This window comes from Ursus arctos, unplaced genomic scaffold, assembly GCF_023065955.2.
Source record: "Ursus arctos isolate Adak ecotype North America unplaced genomic scaffold, UrsArc2.0 scaffold_22, whole genome shotgun sequence".
Classification (NCBI taxonomy): domain Eukaryota; kingdom Metazoa; phylum Chordata; class Mammalia; order Carnivora; family Ursidae; genus Ursus; species Ursus arctos.
This window is the reverse complement of record NW_026622897.1, coordinates 42,272,308-42,293,375: the sequence shown is the minus strand read 5'-3', so window position 1 is coordinate 42,293,375 and position 21,068 is coordinate 42,272,308. Positions and strand designations below refer to the sequence as shown.

Below are 21,068 nucleotides of genomic sequence, written 5' to 3'. Positions count from 1 at the left end.
AGCTGGTGATGAATGGCTCTTGAAAGCATAGAGAATTGGATTTTGTGATGAGTCACTTATTTCCCCCCTTCTTCCATCTCTAAAGCCACAAGTAATACATAGATACATATATACAGAGCACTCAATATTTCAACCAGCTGAAGAAATCACCAAAACCCATGTGCAGTGTAGGGAAAGTTACCTACCCACGATGTGTGTGGTTCTTCCCCAGTAGAAATGCTTAGCAGGAAAGGTGAGTATTGATTTCTGAGGAATGGCAACTCTCAGAAGTTGTTCAGATGGGGGTGTTTGGTGTCCCAAAGTGTCTCAGCCACTGCCCATCACTGATATAGACTTCTCCTGCCTCAGAGAGCAGCACCCCATTCATAGACTCTTCAGTTCTATCTCCACTGTTATCCTGGGGGCCAGGCCACCCCCTCTGCTTCCCAGACCACTGCCTTCTTGTGGGTCTCTTGCTTTCACTTGTGCCAGTTCAACCTGTCACATGCAGAGCAGCCAGAGCAGTCTTTTATTTTTTATTTTTTTAAAGATTTTATTTATTTATTTGACAGAGAGAGACAGCCAGCGAGAGAGGGAACACAAGCAGGGGGAGTGGGAGAGGAAGAAGCAGGCTCCTAGCAGAGGAGCCTGACGTGGGGCTCGATCCCAGAGCACCGGGATCACGCCCTGAGCCGAAGGCAGACGCTTAACGACTGCGCCACCCAGGCACCCCCAGAGCAGTCTTTTAAAAAAATATAAAGGAGATCACATTACACTCGGCCACACATCCTGCTCCTTGGTGGTACCATTGCTTTCCTACTACAGAGTTTTTTGCCATGATCTTCCTCTCCCTCTCTTCAGTGGACTCAATTTGCCTCCCCTATGCCTCGACCCAAATGTTATTTCTTTAGGGAGACGTTGTCTGCTTTTCCTATTTAACTGCTGTCCTTCCCATTATATGCCCTCAGAGTACACTCTACTTTTCCTTCGTGGTATGTAGTAATATTTGTAATTATATATCCATTTGCTTACTCTTTTATTCTCTGACTATACTGTAAATTCCATGAGTGCTGGGGCCATGTCTGTTGGCTAGCTCTAACTAGTCAACTTAGCAAATACATAAGAAAATGTATCCACATGTTTGTAAATTACTTTCTTTTTAGGGTCTAGTTCTTTGTTTATATAGTCAGGAAATATTTGTTGACTAAACAAATAAATGAATAAATTATGAATTTATGTGCAGACCCGGTACTGCTCTGTCCTGGAGTGGGTCCTAATTTGCTCAGGACTGAAGGATTCCTGGGATCCAGAACTTTCAGTACTTGTTTTGGGATGAGTTAGTCACCCCACCATAATAACTCTTTTAATGTGGATGACAAACCGTCTTTTCATTTAGCAGATTCATTAATTTCACAGTCGTGTGTTGAAGTCTTTCTCTGTTTCAAGCAATGGTCTAGAGATTAGAGCCACAAGGATGAATAGCATCTAGACAGTGTTCAAGGGCCCTTGAACACTCTATGGTTAAATACTAATTAAGTACCTACTACATGCTAAGCTTTATGCTAGAGCTGGTATTGTAACAATGAGAGGGATGACACCTGTCAGTAAGATGCTCAGAATTCAGAGACATGCAAATGAATAATTTCTCAGCACAGTAAAAAGAGCTATGTTAACTGTAGGTACAAGGTGTACAAGGTGGGGATTCTAAAGTTCAAGCAAGAGTGGGAAGATTTCCTTCCTCCCTCCCTCCCTCCCTTCCTTCCTTCCTCCCTCCCTCCCTCCCTTCCTCCCCCCCTTCCCTCCCTCCCTTCCTTCCTTCCTTATTTTTTTTTTTTTTTTTTAGAGAGAGAGACACACACATGGAAGAGGAAAAGGGAGAGGCTTAATGTGTGCGGCTTGATTTCATGACCCCAAGATCATGACCTGAGCCGAAATCAAGAGTTGCACTCTTAACTGACTGAGCCACCATCCAGGCATCGGAAGACTTTCAAGAGGAGTAATGTTGAAGGTTAAATAGGGTAAGCAGAGATTTGCCAATTAAAGAAGGGAAATAAATGTAGTATGAGGGAGTATGGTCTGCCTGGAGAGGTAAATGTGGGGTGAAGTGGATCTGTGAGGAGACCCCAGGAGCTAGGTTTGAGAGGTAGCTGGCAACCAAAGGCCCTTCCTGGTGCAATTGAGTGGGCCCATTCTGCTGGGGTGTGGGCAAGTAATGGAAAGCAGTGGGATCAAGGGTTGAAAATGTCGGTCAGGGCTCTACCACGGTGACCATGAATGCTGGGCTAGGGAGTCTGGACTTCATTCCATTGGAAATGGGGCGCTTGTGTGGGGAAGAATTTTGTCAGAGACAGATTCAAGAGTTTCTTTCCGCCTTCGTTGACTGTTGACTTCCTCCCTCCCATACCCGACCAAGCTCTCTGCAGCTAATACTCACAGCACCCGGTCAGAGCCAGACTCATTCTTGCGGTCCCTTTACTTTTTCCTTCCTGTGTTTTGCACATTCCATTCCCCACCTTTCCTCTGTTATGCACTCTTCCAGGTGTCAAAGCTCCTAATAAGTTTGGGCAGAAGCAAAACTTGGTAAAGATTTTCTGGGAGTAAAAAAATCACTTTAGAATCAGTTGTGGAGTTGTTTAATTTCTGTTATGCCCAAGGGGTCTAGATTGTGAGATTAGCATATAGAGAACCTCCCACTGCTCTTTGATTAAACTTCACAGTTTTCATAAATTCCTTACGCCACCCCCTGCCCCCAGGCAGTGTTCCTGAAAGGAGAGTAGAGAGAATCTCTGGAAAGAAAAAAGGTAACAGGGAATTAATTCTCTGAGCTTGATCAGCCTGAAGAATCAATGAACCCCAGAAAGAATGAGCTAGTGCAGGCTCTTCAGGGAGCACTTCAGGAACAAGGAGGCATGCATGGCTCTCCTAATGGTGAGCCTGTGCCTCAGTTTCCTCTCTTGAAAGGGCCTCTTCAAAATCGAATGGTCTTTGTAGTAGCTTAGCTTAGCTAGTAAATTGTTCACACATTCATACACTCAAAATATATTGTTCTCCATTGTGGTCAGTTTTGAGGATACAAAAAAATGAAAAGTCACACATCTGCTCTCAAGGGTAAGAGAGACAATTGTGATTGTATATAAATGGGGAGTGGGGCAGGAGCCTGCTCTTTCTCCCATGCAAGGTAATTAGGTCCAAGTTGATTTCAATATGGTTTAGTTCTTATAGGAAAAGCCTTCTTTAGGCTTAATGAAACTGGTCTATTTGCATATGCTATTCCGTCAGCCTGGAATAGTCTGTCCCAATGATTCACGTAAGACCTGTGCAGTTTTCAAGTCTCAGCCCAAATGCTGTGACAAATCCTGGGAAGCTTCCCTACCTACCCGGAGGCAGGCCTATCCAAGGGCTCTTCCTGTATGCTCACGGCATGGGGTCCTTCTTTTCAACATTTGGGCCAGATTGTAGTAATAACTGACATGTCTGCTGTGAGCTCTTGAGCGCAGGGGATGTGCTTTTATTCTTTGAGTCTTCAGCTCCTGGCACAGGGCTTGGCACGTAGCAGGTGCTCATGGAATTCATGATTTAATGAGGGTGAATAAAAGGGCTAGGCCCATTAACTTGGGCAGATGTGTACGTCATATTCCATGTCACTGCTCAAATCCAAAAACCTGGAGCTAAGGTGTGCAAACACTTGTAAGTAGTTGTGTTGAGTCTTTTTGGGAGGGAGGGGGAGGGCCTATAAAAGTGGATTCAATCTGTATCTATATGCTAAGAACCAAGAAGTTCACGAGAGGGTTTCCAGTTAATCTAGTTGAGAATTTGAGGAGGGGTATTTAAGGTAGGACAGTGACACCTAGTGGTGTAAGAAGGACAGACCAGATGTCAGGCTGTCTCCAGGTCATCTGTGGCTTACTGTCCCCTGGCAGGTCAGGACTCTGTGATGATGACCAAACTGCTGGTCTCTAGGGTGGAGTAGATGCGCTAACTGCCAAAGCCACATTGTGCCTATGTTGACAATACTGTATTTACACTTAAACTTCTGTTAAGTGTTCTTTTATTACCATCACACACACACACACACACACACACGCACGCACGCACCCAGTCTGATTCTGTGAAGGGTCAGAATACATGATCATAGAGGTCCCCTGATCAACCTTCCTTGAGCCCAGAGACTGAAAATGAGCAGCTCAAAAACATACAGCTAATTAGTCCCAGAGCCAGGCCTAGGATCCAGGTTTTCTGATGCTCAGAAAGAAGTCTTTCCTAGCCATCATTCTTCCTTTCCTGATGGCAGGACAAACCAACTTCAATAGGGTAGAATTATGTTACAGTGAACACCAAGGCAACCATGGAGAGGAACAAAACAATAGGAGGGGAAGCTTGAGAATGTGTCCAAGGGGAGTCACACTTTCTCTGCCTTAAGAATAGAAGTAGGGATGGGATAGAGCCTTCTGGAGAAGCCTTTCCTCTGCATGCACTCAGCACTGCATCCTTCCCCCACCTGCTCAGGGCCAGGAGCCATTGTCTGTGTCCGCACCTGAAAGACTGGTTTGACAGTTCACACTAACATTATATTGCAAATGATTCTTAGTAAGTGCAGTGTTGGGAAGGATTAGAATCATCCCAGGGGCTCAGCCACTAACAGGAGATTGTCCCACCCCTACCTGAGAAAAATTGCGTCATTGGAACGGAAGGGGACCATACATGATGTGGGAGGAGCCTGGGTTACGGGCTGGGAAGAAACCCACATGGGGACTCCAGGCAAAGGGCTCTGGCCTAGAGAGCCTGTTCTGAATGGAACACAGAGCTTTTGTTGAAAGAGCTTGGTGGAAAGTTCTAATACCAAAATGCTCCAAGGAGGGGCTCTCGTTGTAAAGTTTTCTTCTTCACTTGATGCTTGGTTATTCATTTTTGCAGTAGATAGAATTCTTTAGGGATTTTTTCTTATATACATGAAAATGTAGGTATTTGAAAGACAAATGAAGACATATAGGAGTGACTAAATGCAAAATGTCTTGCTAATCTTTCGAATCAGCAAGCAGATCTCTATTTGGCTAATACATATAGGACTAGTTGCAAATAGTTAGAGGACATTTACTGTGTACTGTGTACCATGTTAAATACTTTATGTGCATTTTATAGTAAAGCCTCACACCACTATGAGGTAGTTGGTTTTATTATCCCAATCTGCAGATGAGAAAACAGGCTCAGCGACTTGCTTGAAATCATACAGCAGGTTGTAACGTCTTTGAGGGCAGGCACCTTGCATTGTCTCCTGTAGTCTTCATTTACTTGGGACATGATAGGGCCAACCAAATGCTGGTTAATGATGATGGTGAGGGAAGTCATGACAAATGAGGACTCCTGACTAGGATGGAAGGTCTCCCTTACTCACACCATTTACTCCTTTGCGCCGTCTCCAAGTGTCATCTGCACATAAATTCTTCCACTGGGACTCTAGAATATATCTTGCCTTCCTTTCATGTTTGGGAAAGATAATAGTGCCCTGATTCTATTCTTACCTCAGTTTCCTTGTCTGTAAAGTGAGGATAAAATATGACTTCAGGGGAAACGAGATGTAAATGTACATCATTTGGGGCACCTGGGTGGTTCAGTTGGTTAAGTGTCCGACTCTTGATCTTGGCTCAGGTCTTGATCTCAGGGTCATCAGTTCAAGCCCCATGTTGGGCTCCATGCTGGGTGTGGAGCCTACTTAAAAAAATGTACATCATTTGTGAAAGCACTTTGGAGGCTATTAATCATTATACATGTGGAAGATGTTATTTCTATCAACACTGTGATTTTAAATATTAATAATAATGTTCACACCTATGTGAGGAGTGGACCACCTTCTTCTTAGTCTGGACATAAAGCAAAACTGATCTCATTTCCTTGCTTGCATCTTGATTTTTCAATATATTTCCTTTGCTGTACCTTTTATCCCCATGACTTATTTATTCCGTAACTGAAAACCTGTATATCCCACTCCCCTTCACCCTTTTTGCTCATCCCCCCCACTTCCTTCCCCTCCAGCAACCATCAGTTTGTTCTTGGTATTTATGGGTCTGTTTCTGCTTTGTTTGTTTGTTCATTTGTTTTGTTGTTTTTTTTTTGATTGCACATATAAGTGAAATCATAATAGTTTTTGTTTTTCTCTGACTTATTTCACTTAGCATAATATCTTCTAGGTTCATCCATGTTGTCAAAAATGGCAAGACCTCACTATTTTTTACAGCTCAGTAATATTCCATTGTATGTATACACCACATCTTTATCCATTTAACTATTGATGGACACTAGGGTTGTTTCCATATTTTGGCTATTATAAATAACACTACATTAAACACAGGGATGCACATATCTTTTCAAATTAGCATTTTCGTTTTCTTTAGGTAAATACTCAGAAGTGGAATTACTGGATCATATGGTAGTTCTACTATTAATTTTTTGAGGAATCTCCATACTGTTCTCTATAGTGGTCGCAGCAATTTATTATAAAAATACATACCACACAAAGCATGTCCACCTCCCCCCAATTCATATACACAAGATTAACTCCCAGTACCTCTGAGTGTGACCTTATATGGAGTCTTTTCAGAGGTAATCAAGTTAAATTGAGATCATTAGGATGGGCGCTAATCCCATATCACTCATTAAAAGGGGAAATTTGGGGGCAGACCCATGAGGAGGGAAGATGATGTGAGCAGTCATAGGGAGAAGATGGCCATCTACAGCCAAGGAGAGACCAGATCCTCTGCTCACAGTCCTTAGCAGGAGCCAACCCCACCAACACCTAGATCTTGGACTTTCAGCCTCCCAAACTATGAGAAAATGAGTTTCTGTTGTTGGAGCCATCCAGCCTGTGGAACTTTGTTATGGCGGCCCTAGCAAACTAATACAGACATCCCAGACTGAAAAACGTTCTGACAGAGCCATAGCTTTCAGAATGGATAACATCATTATAGATTCCAGAGATGGCTGGTTCCCCCAGTGGGAGAGAGAGAGGACTTCATGCCTGCTCAGACTGCCGACAGTGCTTTCCCCCATTAACATTCACTCATAGCCTGTCAGGGCAGAGTGAATGAGGATGTTCTTTTCAAGCCTGTCAACTTCCCAGCCGGTTCCACCCCACTGCCCTGCCTCCCGATGAATTTCTGGCTATCAGTCACTCCTTCAGGCCTGGCCTCCACATCCTCTCACAAAGAGATTTTCACCAGGCACAGCTCTATTCATCTTGAATGTATTTTAAGCATTGCTTTGTCTGGTGCGTCCTTTTATAATAAATTGCCCTGGGTTAGCCCAGGCCCTCATCCTCTTCTCCGGGGACAAGCTGACACTGTATCCTCCACCACAAACCTCCTCTTAGCTCTCTTGCAAGGAAAGGCTACTGAGAGTGGGGAGGAACCATGTGTGGTCCACAGAGGCTAAGGAGCAAGGCTCTGCTGGCTACGGTGAGGCCGTGGGAATAGGAAAGCTGTTCTCCCTCAGGAGGGAGAGAGACCTCGGGATATAAGGATTGAAGGCACCATTTGGGCATCAGGTTTAATGGAAAAGACAGACTGATAAGAGACATGTATCACATAGTGCCGTAAGTGCTGGAGTAGAATTAGGCCTGGGAAGGCAGCCGCCATTAAATCTGCTTTTGGAAGTGGGGCTGAGAGTAGGGTCAGAGTGTTGGTTTTCAGCTGGGGGTGAATTTGTCCCTAGGAGATATCAGGTAACTTCTGGAGCCACTTTTGGTTGTCACGAGTTGGGAGGGGGTGATAATGGAATCTGGGAAAGGGCAGAGGACAGAGAAGGATCCTCATAACATCCTGAAATGCACAGGAAAGCGCCTACAGCAAAGACTGATCTGGCTCCAAATGTCAATAGCGCTGAGCTTGAGTGACTCTGGGTTAGAAGAAGCTTCCTAGTTGTTGCAATCAGCAGGGCTCCTGAGGTGGTGGGGAGGGCACTGGAGGCCAAGGAGACTGCACGTCTGAAGGCCCAGAGGCCCTGAGCAGGGGCTTCCTGGGAGCCTTGTGACAGCACGTGAGCTGGAGCAGGCGATGGTGAGGGAAGAGGCCAGACAGGTTGAACGGGACATGGGGTCCTTGCGTGGCAGAGTGCATTTCTCCCTCAAGGCTAGGGCAAGCCACTGGGAGCTCAGTGGTCAACTGTGAAAATAAACTTGCATTTTAGAATTATTACTCTAATATAACTTTGAGAGATACAGCGGGGTGGAGGGGTGGGGGGCCACCGCTTTGTTTCTGAACAAAGAGATAAAGACAAACATTTGCAAACCCAGATTGAGTCCAAGAGCTGAGAGAATGTGCCAGATTGGAAAGCAGGGGGGAGATGGAGGAGACTGTGGGAAACCAGAGAGATCAAGCCGCTTGCTTAAAAATGTACTTTTAAGCAACTTTGGTAGACCTGGAAATTTTAGCGGAAGATCTTAATGATAAAGGCATGCCGTAACAGTCACTTTATATCATGGGGCTGCACGCGTAACTGCTCAAATGCCCTCCAACCCTTCCCCAAACACTACATGTAGTTGAGTTTCCTCCCTAGTAGTAAGAACCCGGCTGTCATCAATACCAAGATAAGTGATGTTTTAGGTCGCACAATAGCCCTATGAAGTTGATGTTATCCCCAATATGAATTTGTAAACTGAGATGCAGAGAGGTTAGTTACGTAGAGAGTGTAACAGGTAGCTCTCACCGCAGGACGGATCCCCGCCCCAGATCAGTGGCTTATTGCTGCTCAGGAGTTTACAGGGAGCTGAATGCCCTCGCTGATTGTTGCTGGGCTCTCCCACATGCCTGGAGTCTCTGCAGAGAGGAGCTCTCTTCCCCATGGTCTCTCTTCTCAGGGTCACCTGGTGATGTTCTCACGGTGATGGCAGGGAAGCCACAGAGGGAGCAGAGATGTGGGAGCCCTTTCTCAAGCCTCTGCTTGGAGTTTGCAACTGCTGCATTGGCAAACCAAGTCTTGCTGCTGAGGCTAGAGTCAGGAGAGGGCCCTGCAGGATACCGGCTGTGGACACAGACAGAGGGAACCTGCGAGTCTGGCCCATTCATCTGCTCAGGCTACCTCAGCAAGCAGTGCGGAGCCAGGCTCTGGAGCTGGTTTCTTCAGATTCCAAACGGGGTGCTTTTCCCACCAGATTCTCCTGCTTTGATAGTAAGAACAAAATTATAATAGTAATACAAATATATGCAACAGGTAGGGCTTTGCATCAGTAAAAACACTTTCATATATGCTATTATCATAACCGAGGCTTAGAATAGCCCTGTGAGGCTGGCAGAACTGACACCTTTGTTCAAGGAAAAAGGCCAACACATATTTGGAAACATAAAGAGCTAATTTTCTTGGTAAGCAAAGGGAGCTCAGGCATCAGTAAGGAAAAGATAACTCCAGAGAAAAGTGAGCAAAAGGCCACAAACAGGCAATCTATAGAGAGAAACGTAAATGGACAACAAACATATGAAGAGATACATACTATCATTCAAAATAAAAAAAAATGCAAAACGGAAAAAATGAGGTATTATTTTCTCCTATTGGATTGTCATAGACCTAGGTTCCAGGAGACCCAGTGTTGCTTAGGGACAGGAAGGGGGGCCAGAAATAAGAAGTTTTCTATGCTGTTGGTATGAGAATAAATTGGTGTGATATATTTAGAGGGCAATTTTGGCAATAGGGAGAAACTCTGTGTATGAAATTTGACTTGACTATTTTATTTTTTGGAATTTACCCTAAAGCTAGAAGTACACGAGTCTGCAGAGATGGACACAGGGTGTTCATTGCAACAGTGTTTGCGAGAGCCAAACAGTGGAAACATTATGAATCACTATTAGGGAACGGGTGAGTGCGTTTTCCTTCAGTGTTGTCCAGGCTGGAGTGCAGGTGTCAAGGGGAATGAAGGAGATCTCCATATCCTGACATGGAGGGACCTTTAAGACATCTTGTGAGAGAAAAAAATTGCAAGTCTGTGACTGGGATATACAGCTTTTATTCGTATGAAATAAAAATATGCATAGCCATGCTTGGGCCTACAAACACAGTATCTCACAGGACACCTGAGAAGCAGTTAGCAGTGGCTAATTCTAGGAAGCACCGTGGGGTTGGATGAGAAAAAGTGTAGCTCGACTTTTCACCTCCTTCCCTCCCTTACTCTTTGAATTATTGCCCTATAAACATTTAAAGAAAAAAACAGAATGAAATATAACAGACTGAGAGAAGATTATTAAGTTTGAGTATATTTTTACTGGCCTATCTTACCTTTTCTGTTGGCCCGTTGCTCAATTAGCAAATCTAGTTTTACTGCCTTCAGCTACATCTGTTCGATGACTTCATTCTTGCTCAGCACTAATACTTGAGAATGCCCGTGAATGGTCTCCAAGGAAACCCCTCTATAACCAGAAGTTATTGGCATGAGCTCCTATGGCCACAGACAGGGTCTTGTTTCTTAGCAACTCACCCAAATTTTCTCATTTTAATTAAAATCATACATTTCCTTAAAAGCCTATTCACAGCAGGGCGATGGAAGGTCATTTATCCTTGTTGATGAAATTCACCCCCTTGAAAAAAGCCTTTGGTGGGCGTGAAGTGAAATTCAAAAACATCCCCGCCCCACAAGGGTGCCCTCTTTGTTAGGTGCATAAATCTATCCCTGCTGTCTAACCACCTTTGATCAACCCAGTCAGGATCTCTGCCTGTGGCTTCCTCAAGTGAAGTGTGTGAAGGGTGAATGTGGATTCCTGGCGAGCCTACCCCTTGGGCTTCCTGTCAAGACTGAATGAGCTCGAAGAGAGAAAGCACATTTGTGATGCCAGCACCACGTCTCTGGTGACCTGTATTCAAGGCAGACAGCACTGGCCAATCATGACCTTCTTTCCCATGGAGTATAGACAGTCCTTCTCATTGGGTTGCTCTGGGCAGTCACAACACTATGCGGGAGCTGCTTTCTGGGTGACACTGACCATCCCGTTCTGGGGGAAGAGATCTGAAAACATACACCATACGTGTACCTAAGATTCCATGATTGCCAACATTGTGTGTCTCCTGAAATGATCTACGAAGAAAGACAAACACAGCTTCTGTGATATTTCTGACAAATAAAACGTTCCTTTGAAATACGATCAGGAGGAAGCATCAGGCAAATCTGAACTGGGGGACATTCTACAAAATAAGTTTGAATTGTCAAGGTCACGAAAGACAAACTGAAGAATAGAACATAGTTCGAGATTGATGAAGGCATCATATCACAGCTCTACAACTTCTCTGTTATCATGGAAATACTCCTGGAGGACAATATTTTTGTTACTATCAGTTATTGAGACCCTCTGAGTATTCATTTTTTTAGACTCCATGAGACTGTGCGATATGGACTGAGGGCATCCCGGGAATGGAGAGAATAAGGAGAGAGACTTAGGGAAGGGACTGTCACCCATGAATATCTGCATGGGACACTTTGGGATCTTTGGGCAGACAGAGGTCCTGTGAGGACTTTGGCTGTTGGGGGGGAGGGAGGCAAGAGCCCTGGGTTTGGATGGAAGAGGAGGCTGTGACTCAACCTCACCTGCTAAGTCCAAAGTCCCAGCTCCCTTGGATGAACTGGTTGCTCCCCAGTCATTTGGCAAGTATTTATGGGTGCTGGTCCAGGTGCCAGGGCTAGAGCCTGCGAAGAGGACTAACTCCAAGTCTAACGCAGAGGTTGGCACGTAGACAAACAGATCAACCATGTTAGAGAGAGCGCAGGGACGATGGGTGTGGAGAGTCAGGGAAGATTTCCTTCAGGAGGCTGACAACATCTGATCTGAGATCTAAAGATCAGCTGTGGGTTCAGCAGGTAACAGGAAGCGAGAGCTTTGCCTTCTGTGAAACAACAGGTTTGGATTTGATGATGACCAAGGTTCCTCCCAGATCCCATGGCCTCAGACTTTAATTCATGATTCTTACCTCTCTAGCCTTAAACCCTGTCCTGCTAGTAATCGGTTTGAGTCCTGGGGACAAGAGGTTGTGTTTTCACTGCCCTGAGTCTCCCTGGCACAAGCATTCTGGCCGATGTGACTCTCAGCCTGAACGGATAATGGGCTCTCTGCACCTTCAGGACTGGAGGGGACACTCTCGCTGAGTGCACCGGGGTCTTGGAGACACCATTTTATGGTCTGCTTCGAGGTAAATGAAGCTCCCAGGTGCTGGCAGGTAGAGGCCGAAGGGCTGGGCTTGTCAGAGCCATGATGTGGCCTGAACCTTCTGTGAGCCGAGTTTCCTTGAGGCAAACTCCCATAGATTTGCTCCTCCAGTGAGAGAGCAGTCTCACCCTTGCTGGGTGGCAGATGGTGAGGTCCTTGGTGCTAGAGGTGAGGCAGAATGAAGACAGGCCACTTTTGGTCCAGTTGGCAAACTGCAGTGCCTAATTATAACCCACCAGGACTGTCCAATGTGGAGTGAGTTTTGTAGACATGAGAAACAAAGAGCAGAGAATGATCACAATGCGACTTGAGCGAGGCGTCTATAAGCAGACGTTGGGTGGAGTCAGAGCAGCATGATTACCTGAGGCCGGGAGCCTGGGTTTGAGAAACAACAACCTGGATTATGAACCCTCTAAGGCTTAGCGTTCTGATCTGTAAAATGGGGCATGACGACACCTTCCTCGAGAGGAGTATCATGAGATGAAGCGAAAGAAAGCAGATTTTAGCATTCACTTTGGCTCCTAATAAGTACTGAAGAAATGTTAGCTACTTTTGTAATAATAATGATTATTTATTAACCATATTCTGTGCCAAGCATTGTAATAGGTTGACAATTCAAAAAGTTCTTTATTATTATTTTCTTTCTTTCTTTCTTTCTTTCTTTCTTTCTTTCTTTCTTTCTTTCTTTCTTCTTTCTTTTTTGAGAGAGAGAGAGAGCGCACATTAGTGGGGGGAGGGGCAGGGGGAGAGAGAGAGAGAGAGAATCTTAAGCAGACTCCACGCCCAGCATCGGCTGGATCTCATGACCTTGAGATCAGGATCTGAGCCAAAACCAGGAGTTGGACGCTTAACCAACCGTGCCACCCAGATGCCCCGACAATTCAAAAAGTTCTTTAAGGATGAGCCATGTACCTCGAATGCACAGATCATTTACAAAGAGCAGTTAAAGCGGGAAAGATCTGTCAAGATGATTGTCTGAGCTTTAGTTTTCTCACCAGCAAATTGGGGGTGATGAGCCCTTGCCCTGCAGGACTGCTATGAGAATTAACCTATGCCATTTTTCTGGTGCCCCTGACAGAAAGTGGGAACCCCGGGTGCTCTTGTGATGGCTGAAGGCCAGGTTCTATGTGGGCAGACAGCCCTGGCCTGAAAGATGGGGGGAGATGTCAGGCACAGGAAATGAAAGCCATCGGAGAAGATGTGGGCAGAGGAAGCTCTTTAGGGCTGTGTGCTGGCTGGCGCGACGCTGATGCTCCTGGGACGCTGAGCAGCTGCCCTGAGCTTCTCTCCCTTCACCTCATCCCACACCAGAATTCGGAGTCTCCTTTTCCTTGGTCACGTGTCACTATTGAAATTACATATGATTTTCCTTGCACAAGGCACATCTGTACTGCATTGTCTGCAATGTCTAGTATTGATCCCTTTAAAGTAGACTCAGATCCTAAGGATAGTTGAAAATCAATCAACCTAAGCTTACCGTCTTTGGATTTTTATGTTTCCTTCCTGTATCTCTTATAGCTGATTCTCTCACCACTCTATCAAGTTTTCCCAAAGTCTTTAACTCAGTTTCCATAGGAAAAAAACAACTCTTTCATCACACTGGAAGTTCGTAATTTTACCTAAGACTGAATTAAATGATTTAATTACAATAACAGGTACAACTGGAATGAACAGATGTACATATGGACGAAACATTCTCGGTGGCGCACAACTCAACAGGGGAACACACATGAACAGCCACACTGGAAGGTGGCTGGCTAGCCAGGGACATCTGGGTACCATGGGCATCACTGTATATTTTACAGGAAACAGAGAGCACCAGCTAAACCAACCAGTTGGTTAAGCAAGGTCTGTAAAAGAGTTTCCGCTGTCCTTACAGACTGCATAATGCTCCATCCTTTCTCTTGGTCTGGGTCTCTATGCTCTGTTCTCTTCATCAGGAAGGGCCTTGTCATCGCTTTCCACCTCTCCTCTTTTTTTCCAGGCCAATTCTTATTTTTCTTTATGATTTTAGGGAGTCTCTCTCTCTACCTTATTCCTCTGTCCTCTCCCTAAAACTCTCTGCTAGACCCCTGTGCACTTCTGTCCTTCCCATCTCCCTGAGAAGGTGGCTGGGCCACAAGATGGACACAGGCTGGGTTCCCTTGCCCCTCCTCCCACTTCTACGAGTGAACATGCTCCACTCTAGTGCACTGAGTTGGTCCCTTCTCTGTCCTTTTCACTAGTATTGGAGCATCTTGGTGGCAGGGCCTGTGGCATATTCAACTTTGTTTCCCCAGCACCAAGCTCAGTGCCTGACACACAGTTTTTCCCTAAAAATGTGTTGAGTGATCTGTAATCCTTTCGAGACTATTATACATGTGGTTCAGTCCTTAGTGTTGTAGCAGATAGATAATCACAGTTCAGTGATCTAAAGTACTTCTAAAATGGCCTGAGCTATTTACTTGCATTTCTTGAATGCAGTGAACGTAACCACACTGCTTAAAATTTCCTTCTATAAGCTTTTATGCACTTCAATTTGTCAATTACTTGGTATTCATAGTCACTGGCTTGGAGGAGAGAGCACAGAGCACCACATACATAAGGTTTTTATGGGGTAGTCCTGGAAATGGCACATAGTCCTACTTACTTACACTCTTAAAGCCAGAACTCAGTTATGTGCCCCCTCTCTCAAGTTTCAAAGGGGGCTGGGAAATGTGGTCCAGCAAAATCCCAGGCAGAGTAAATTGCTGGGTCAGGGGACTATGCATATCATTAGCATTATTAGATAATATCAAATACTGGCAAAGCGGTATACCAATTTTTACTCCCACCAGCACTGGATAAGAGTTACCATTGTTTGCCATTCAGGCTAATATTTGATACTCATCTTTGGGCCTCCATGATGTCTTGCATGGTCACATCTCATCTATGACAGCATGTATCACCTTACATGGTATGTATTTTTCTCCTTTAAAGGCTGCTACCTCATGAATGGAAGTACTTTCATTGCAAATATTTGGCAACTCTAGGAGTTCTACCAAGCAGAAAGATGTGACCCATGAACCAAGAGGTGTGCCCAAGAATGTTCATAGCAACATCAATTAGGTAGAATGTGGAAACAACTGAAATGTCTGTTGAGAGTCGAATGAAATACTGTACCACAATGAGAATGAACAAACTATAGTTATACAGTGCCACATGGATGAGCTTTCAAAACATAATATGGAGCAAAATGAGTGCATATTGTAGGAATACATTTATATAAAGTTCAAAAATGGGCAAATCTAGATGATAGCATTTAGGGTTACATACTTGGGTAGTGTGAGTATGAAGAAAAGAAAGGAAGAAATAACCATGAAAATCAGGTTATCTTTAGGGAAGGGGGAGGAGGGAGGAGAAAGGTGGGAGGGAAAGGAGGAGGGAGGAATGTCTCCATTGAGGGGGAGGAGGAATTAGGAAGGCTAAGACAGGGCCTTAGGGACCAGAGTTAGTGTAGGGCCATTTCAGTTTTAAAATGCAAAATAGGGTTATTTCTGCACAGCAGGGTTATGATTTTTAATTTCTTCCTTTGTGCTTGAATTGATCTTGAGAGATTAAGTGAGTTTGCTTAAGCCATGGATGAAAGCAATGCTAAGGTTACTTCTAGTGGTTCAAAAGTGTCTTCAATTCAAATCAGTCTAAGGTTTTTCAGTTCAGTTCCATGCAGTTCCACAGTTACTGATTTAATAAGCATTTGTTGCCTACTATGTAGTAGGCACTGTGCTAAATGTTAGAAAAACAGAGTTGAAAAATGGATGAACTATCCTCAAGGATCTTGTGAGGGAAAAAGCAGCTCACATACACACTGAACTAAAATACATGCAAAACGTGACATTCCAAGACAGAAGTGTAAACAGAAGCCTCTGTGAACACGAGAGGAGAGCGAGCAGCTGTGGCTGGGGAGCTCTGGGAAGCCTTCGTAGCACAGGAACTCTCAAGCTGAACCTTGAGAAATGCAGAGGTGAGGAGTGGAGGAAAAGAGAGGGCAGGTCTGGCAAGAAAAACATCAGGAGTAAAGACGTGGGGCATGGAGGATGAGATGTGGACAGGAGGGGTGGTAAATGGAGGGTCTGCGGTGGGGTGGATGGAGAGGGTACAGGAGGGCAGATGGAAAGTAAGGTTAGGCAGGCAGGCTGGGGTCTGATCAGGAAGGTCTTGAAAGGCGTGCAAGCATCTCGGGCACCTCTCTCTCTCACCAGAAGAAGAGGGGGTTCTCGATGCATTTTAAGTGACTTGGCCATGTCTGCTTTAGGAGGATGACTCAGGCAGGAGGCTAGAGGAAGAAACAGCGAGAGACAAACCTAAAGGAGGGACACCACTCAGGAGGTCCTTACAATGGTCATCACTGCTTCTCTCCCCAGCAGAAAAAGCTCTGAGTAAAGGTGAGGGCTATGGGCATGAGAAGGAAGAAAGGGAACCAGCTGACACAATTTGCTGCTCAGCTGATGCTGAGTGAGAAGGAGGGAGAGGCTGAGGATGGGCTTAGGGACCAGTGTGTAGACAGCGTGCTTCCACTGTGAATGTGAAGGGTGAGCACCATCTCTCCTTGGAGTTTGTTGACACTCTGAAGGAGAAGGGATGAGGCCCCAGGGCTTGAAGTATGTACGCTTGCTAGCTTGACAGGGTTTTGAGTCTCCCAGATCCTCTCACAGACTCACGGTTCCCCAGCAGTATATCACATTTGTTTTGCAAGAGAATGATTGATCAAGCTTGAGATGATATCTAAAGGGATCCCTGTCCCAGCAGAAGGAAACATTGTTTCCACCTGCATCAAAACCCTGGTTTGTATCATCTTCCCAGGAGAGAATATCCTGCAGGGAGTTGCAAACTGGCCCATCCTCCCCAAGAGAAAGTCCTAGAATCAGCAGTTGGATAAGTTGAGGCATAGTTATCCACATTTCCCTGTAACCTTATTGTGCTCTCCAAATTTCTTCCATTTGCATATTGTCTGTGAACCCAAGATCTTGCCTTTGATGAGAAATTTTGTTCACCTCTTGAATGTTTGAATTTAATTCCCCAAACTCAGAGATTAACTATTACTGTACAAAAAGTTTCCATTAATCATTGCAGATATCGTGTCACAGAGGGCAATGACGAAATCTTCTGGAGGCTCTTGGGCCTTTATCTGCCATCATCATCTTTTTTTCCTGCCAAATGCAAACATTTGTCTTCCTGCCAGACTAGAATGATTCCCTGATACCCACAAATTCATCACTGGCTAGCCCATGGACAAACTAGGAAAAGAATGCCTTTGCTTTCCTTTTTTTTTTTTTTTAAAGATCCTTTGTAAAGGTGATGGGTGGGGAAAACATTTGAAGGAGCTTTTTGGATTTTTTTAAGACTGGATTTTGGACCTCTCTTGAATTTGGGCAAATCTCTTAACAACTCTGAGCCTCAGTTTGCTATTTTATAAATTGTAATAATAATATTCCTGCCTACCCATCCATGGCGCGGTTGGATCAACTGCAAAACCATCTGGAAAGACAGTTTGTAAATTGCAAAGCACCATGTAAATGTTGTGTATCAGAATTATTCAATGATATCATATGAATTTTAGCCTTAAAGGGCAAATGTCTATCTTTTTCTATTTTTTCTGGCTCTTAGGCATATCCAGTCTTCATTGACTTAAACTCTTTCCTGAGTGCCTGTTTTAGGACAGCACTGTGTTGGAAAAAGTGTTGATAGTGGATATGAGAGAAAACTTATGTCAATTTCAATATCAAAAATATTCTAACAGAGGTGAGAAAATACCATTAACATCTCCTTAGAAAATAAACATAGCTTAATGTGGATTATACTAAAAGGAATGCTGTGCTGTAGTAATTCCCAAGCCTGGCTAGACACAAGATTCACCTGGAGCAGCCCATAGAAAGTATATGCTCCTATTAAGTTCGAAAATGTGGGGTTAGACCCAGAAATCTGTGCTTTGTGTTCCCTTGTGTTTTTCAAGCCAGCTCCATAGAGAATTCTTAGATCACCATCTGAATCAATTCCTTACTGGAACCAGTCACAGATGACATCGATGCAGGGGTAAAATGGAGCGTGCTGCGTCAATGAGGGCTGACACATCAGGAAAGGCGGGGGTGGTTTCCTGGAGGAGGTGGGCCTCGAGGTCGGAAGAACGATGAGAAGAGCTTAAATCCAAGTCTCTCCATGAATCCTTCAGGATGCGACAACATTGCCACCTCCTCTGGTGAAAGTTTTCTGACTCGCAAGATGGGGCTGGGAGCACCGTGCCCTGTGTCTACTTGAATCCCCACTTCTCATGCCACTTTATAGCTACTTGCTTGCTGACTTGCTTCCCCTCTAGAATCTGCACTCCCTGTGAGAGGAGAACATGTTTTGTCTGTACTTGGCACAGTGTCTGGCACACAGTAGGCATTCAAAAAATCTTCACTGAAAGAATAAAAGGTGAGGGCATTCTTTGTAGGCAGGGCCAATAGCATATGCTAAGATCAGAAAGCCAGATTGACCTTGGTGTGTTTGGGGTGTGTGAGGAGGCTGAGGACCATCTAGCGGGAGATCAGAGGGGGTAAGAGTGGCTTTACGGTGTGAAGCCTTGGATTCGTCCCTCGAACAACACAGGGTGAGCACTTACAATGCACCAGGCATCTGCTGATAAGAAAACACCGTCCTTTCCCTGGTGGTAGAGATAGGTTTGTAAATGAAAAATTATGCTCCAGGCACTTCTGGCAAACAGTGCGAGGGAAAGAGTAGTGAACAGACCAGCATGCTAGACAGCCCAGAGTGGAGATAACAGACGCTTGAGAGGCATCAGGATAAATATGACGGATGGCAGGATGTCTGAACCTGCTCCTGATGCAGGAAGGGCAGAATTTCATCAGGCATTGCCAAGTGGGGAAAGGGCAGAAATCTTGGAGGCCTTTCCATCTAAAATCAGACTTGAAGCTTCAATCCTCTCCCTGTGATCAATCAACTTTCCTGCGAGGGAGCTTTCTGCCCAAGGCGGCCGTCTGTGCTGCTTTAAATGCCCCATTCTATCAGAACCCGGGTTGTCAGGCAGACCGTGGTTATGCCGAGGGTGTGTTTCTCTGAATGTGGCAGTTTCCACCAGCCCTGCTCCACCTTCGCATGTACATGTGTCAGCTTTCGCTAGAGTCTCGACCTTAACCTTTGCCAGGGACTGTGACTTTCTCGCTTGCTGCTGTACACGCAGCACTAGCGCACCACCCGATTCAGAGCAGACACCCAGTAAAGATGGGGCGGGAGGGAAGGAGTAAATGCCCAGAAGAAAGGACAGTGTGCCCAGAACACTTGGGCTGCAGCCCTGGCCTGGAACCTTGACAAAGGGGAGGTGAAGGTGGGTGTCCTGACGGACCAAGGCAGCCTGAAGTCATGAGTACCGAGGTTCAGATGCCTCTTGTCCCCGTTGTCTTTTGAAAACCGCGCCTGATTTCACGCCTGGCTCGAGCTGGGAATGCAGAAGGGTGAGTGACGCAGGCTGACACAGGCAGGGGAGAGCCTACCTGGAGTCAGTGAGCATCTCATGGCAGCATATTCCAGGTTCTCAAGTCTCTATGTTGGTTTTCACTAACTGGATCCAAGAAACAAACCTCGGTTCTGGATTTAATGGACAGGGGATTGCTCAGTAAGAGTAAGTAGCACTTGGAATTGAGTATGTGTTCTGACTGGGAACTGGGAGTGACTGGTGATGTCAGAACACAGATCACTATGTCAGCCAGGCGGACAACGGAAGGGACAGGAAACTGGGGGACAGAGACCCCGGTTCTTTCAGGCTTGCCCCTGACTTAATTAACAGTCTTGGGCAAGTCAGGTCATCTACCTTGCTGGGACTTAATTTACTCATTGAAGTGAGGGAATCCACTTAGGCTCGTAACATGGAGTGTCCTGAAAGACATAGGGAGCCTTTGAGGTGTTTTTTTTTTTTTTTAAGTTTTTATTTAAATTCCAGGTAATGTACAATATAATATTAGTTTCAGGCGTACAATGTATTATTATTCAACACTTCCATACATCCCACTGTACTCATCACAAGTGCACTCCTTAATCCCCATCACCTATTTCGCCCATCCCCCCCCCAACCCCCTACACTCTGGTAACCATCAGTTTGTTCTCCACAGTTAAGTGTCTGTTCCTCAGTTTGTCTCTCTTTTTTATGCCTTTGCTCATTTGTTTTGTTTTAAATTCCACATATGAGTGAAATCATCTGGTATTTGTCTTTTCTGACTTATTTTGTTTAGCTAGGTGCTCTCTAGCTCCATCCATGCCATTGCAAATGGCAAGATTTCATTCTTTTCTTATGGCTGAATAATATTCCACTGTGTATATATGTGTGTGTGTGTGTGTGTATACACACACACACCACATCTTTATCCATTCATCAGTTGATGGACCCTTGGGCTGTTTCCATAATTTGGCTATTGTAAATAGTGCTGCTATAAGCTTCAGGATGCATGTATCCCTTTGAATTAGTATTTTTGTACTCTTTGGGTAAATACCTAGTAGTGCAATTGCTGGATGTAGGGTAGTTCCATTTTTAACTTTTTTTTTTTAAGATTTTATTTATCAGGGAGAGAGACAGCACAAGCAGGGGGAGTGGTAGGCAGAGGGAGAAGCAGGCTCCTCACTGAGCAAGGAACCCAGTGCAGAACTCCATCCCAGGACCCTGGGATCATGACCTGAGCCAAAGGCAGATGCTTAACCAACTGAGCCACCCAGCTGTCCCTATTTTTAACTTTTTAAGGAAACTCCATACTGTTTCCCAGAATGGCTGCACCAGTTTGCACTCCTGCCAACAGTGCAAGAGGGTTCCTTTTTCTCCATGTCCTCACCAATACCTGTTGTTTCTTGTGTTGTTGATTTTAGCCATTCTGACAGGTTTGAGGTGATACCTCATTGTGATTTTGATTTTTG

At 45.0% G+C, this 21,068-nt stretch overlaps 1 long non-coding RNA gene across 1 annotated transcript in view; it reads left to right on the top strand.

Annotated features, from left to right (window-relative positions):
* The window catches only part of LOC113269411 (uncharacterized), a 50,291-nt gene extending 38,836 nt beyond the window's left edge, over window positions 1–11,455 (top strand). The window contains exon 7 of the long non-coding RNA XR_008960903.1: window positions 1,823–11,455. This is a non-coding gene — a long non-coding RNA (uncharacterized LOC113269411). The remainder of the gene's footprint in view (window positions 1–1,822) is intronic.
* Window positions 11,456–21,068: the final 9,613 nt, after the last annotated feature.